Consider the following 2,877-nt stretch of genomic DNA (forward strand, 5'->3'; position numbering starts at 1 on the left):
TATTCACACATTCTTCATGGCAAAAATATTGGTCCTTTCATGGTCACACATGCTTCATGAAATTAAAAACATAAAAAGGCTCTATGATGAAATAAAAGACTGAAAACACTGTTACTTCTCCAACTTTCACACACAGTCAAGAGTGCCTGGGATGTTCAGAAATCCTGGATTCTAGTTTACAGCGGGGTCAAGACTTTGAATTTCTATCCGGTTCCTGTGTTTTACTGAAGATGCAGTCTTCCCCTCCTTGAGTTAAAAGTGTGCGTGAGTCCATTGCATGCTGCAGAGCCCCCCGGATAAGTAAGGAGCTCTGCTTAACTTAAAAAAAAATAGGATAAAGCTGACTACAGAGCCCTATTTTCACAGAGCACCTATTAGCACCACAGTAGAGGGGTGGCCCTCAAGCTTTTTGTCAGTCCTAGAATCCCACTGTAGTGGTTATGCATTTGTATGGTTTTAAACTGGCTCTGAGAAATCTCCTGCATTGGGTACTGGCTATAGTTTGAAAAAACAATGTTCTATGGCATAGCACCTGACCTCACATTGCCTTAGGGAATACATCTCTAACCCTTACACTGTGTAGAGCCTAGAATCAAATGTGGAAAAGATTGTTTTCTTCACGCTAATTGCAATTCTTTGAAAATAAAACAAGTTCTCCTTCCAACCGGGAGTTTTGTTGGTAGCTCAAGAGGGCTCAGGTACATGTTTCCAAGCATCCATTTCCCAAGTGAATATGTGGAGAGGGTGAATATCTAATAAGATCATCTTCCCATCTGTAGAGGATGATTATAATCATTCTGTGCATGAGTGGTGGTAGACTCGGAACAGATAATCACTTCGAATAAATTTCATCCTAAAGTGCCTTAAAAGCCTCATAAGCTGAAGTGCACTATTCTTGGGTTAAATTGAAAGGTGTTCTCACTGGGATGTTTCAGAAACATCTAGCTTTCTACCAACAGTCTCATAAAGGAAATTTATACATTGTCTATCATATTTTCTAAATTCTTTTAACCTCTATTCAAAGCCAGCTCCACATTTAAGGTATCAATTATGGCAGACTCTCACTAGCTAGTACCATAACCTAGACTGGGTTATAGTAGTGCCATAAGACATGATGATTTCTAGTTACAATAAGAAGTGGTGAATTGTAGCTAGAATAGCACACTATAACCCCAAATTCATAATCATATTTATAAAAGTTGTTATGACTCTATCCACAAAATAGATGGCCTGATGCATTAGCTATCCTGGAATGAAATTACCTGGTTACTATGCAAGATTTCTCTATTGCCTCAGGTATACTTTCCCCTCTTAATTATTAAGAATCCTATAAGCAGTAGTGCACTCAAAAAGTTGCCTGCATATTGAATGACATAGAAAGATTACATAGTACTCCTGGGACCAAATGAACCATCTGCCCCCAGCCACCTGAATAGCTAGAACTAATACCATATCCCATAATGTCTGTTTTCTACAAGGCCATTATTTTGTGGTACTGATAAGACCCAAGGCCTGGTGAATTCTAGGTAAATTACTACTGAGCTATATCCACAGTCCTCTGTATAGACATTCAGTTGGTTTTTATTATTGTTTTTATTTGTTTGGTTAGTTTGAGGGGTTTTTTTTATTGAGAGTTTCATACAATGTATTTTTGTATGATATTTTGTGTACTGACAAATAAAGCTTGCCTAGAGATCAGAGGGCAGAGCTAGTCACTAGGTAACCATAGAGTCAGGCAGTGGTGGCACATACTTTTAATACCAGCCCTAGGAAGGTAGAGACAGGAATATAAGACAGGAAGAGAGGATCTGGCCCTTTCAGTCTGAAGATTCAGAGAGACAGGATCCTTGCCTTTTGGTTTGAGGAATCATAGAGGTAAGAAGTCTCTCTAGGTGGCTAGTTGCTCTGCTTCTCTGATTTTTAGCTTTCACCCTAATATCTGACTCTGGGTTTTTATTGTTAAGATTAATTAGATTCACAGTTCATCTGGCATCAAACTTTTGAGGCATGAATTCACAAAAAAAAAAGCGCTTTCCTGTGGCTTTGCAGCCACTGGCACACGCATTAGCTACACGCAGGGGCTCTGCCAGAGTCACCACCTGCTAGGTTTTTCTGTCTTTTTTTTTCCCCAAACCTCTGAGCAAGTTTGGGATTTTTCTGTTGCAGCATCTCTGCAACAAACTTCACAGGCATTTGGACGCCAAATGCCACTAAAGTTAGCCAAGGGCAGAGTGAGCCACTAGTTAACCCCAGAGGCCAGGCAGTGGTGGCACACACCTTTAATCCCAGCACTTGGGAGGAAGATCAGGAGTTCAGGGCCACCCTGGGCTACACCAGATCCAACTAGTCTAAAAGAGAAACAGAGCCAGGTGGTGGTGGCTCATGTCTTTAATCCCAGTGCTAGGGAGGTGGAGACAGGAATATAAGGCAGGTGGAGATGGGATCTCCGCCCCCTTTTGGTCTGAGGAGTCAGAGAGGTAAGAGATGACTGTGGCTGCTCCTTTGCTTCTCTAATCTTTCAGCTTTTACCCTGATATCTGACTCTGGGATTTTATTATTAAGACTAATTGGGACTGTGCTACAATGTATTTTGATCATATTTACTCTAGCTCTGCTCAGATATATAACTACCCTTCCCAATTTTCTTTTTTTTATAACCCACCAAGTCCATCCAGTTCATGCTATTTAAAAGCTCATGAGTGTGGGGCCAACCATGTGAGCGCCTCCCCTAACCATGCTGGAATATGGTTGACTGGCTTTATCTTTTACAAGTATAGTACAGGTAACCCTAGTTGCTGAGATTTCACGCATGCAGAGCTACTGTCATATTCAGAAGGCATTGTTTCACTCTGATTCTCCCTGACCTTACTATCTTTA

Source organism: Peromyscus maniculatus, chromosome X, assembly GCF_049852395.1.
Source record: "Peromyscus maniculatus bairdii isolate BWxNUB_F1_BW_parent chromosome X, HU_Pman_BW_mat_3.1, whole genome shotgun sequence".
In the NCBI taxonomy this organism is placed as follows: Eukaryota; Metazoa; Chordata; class Mammalia; order Rodentia; family Cricetidae; genus Peromyscus; species Peromyscus maniculatus.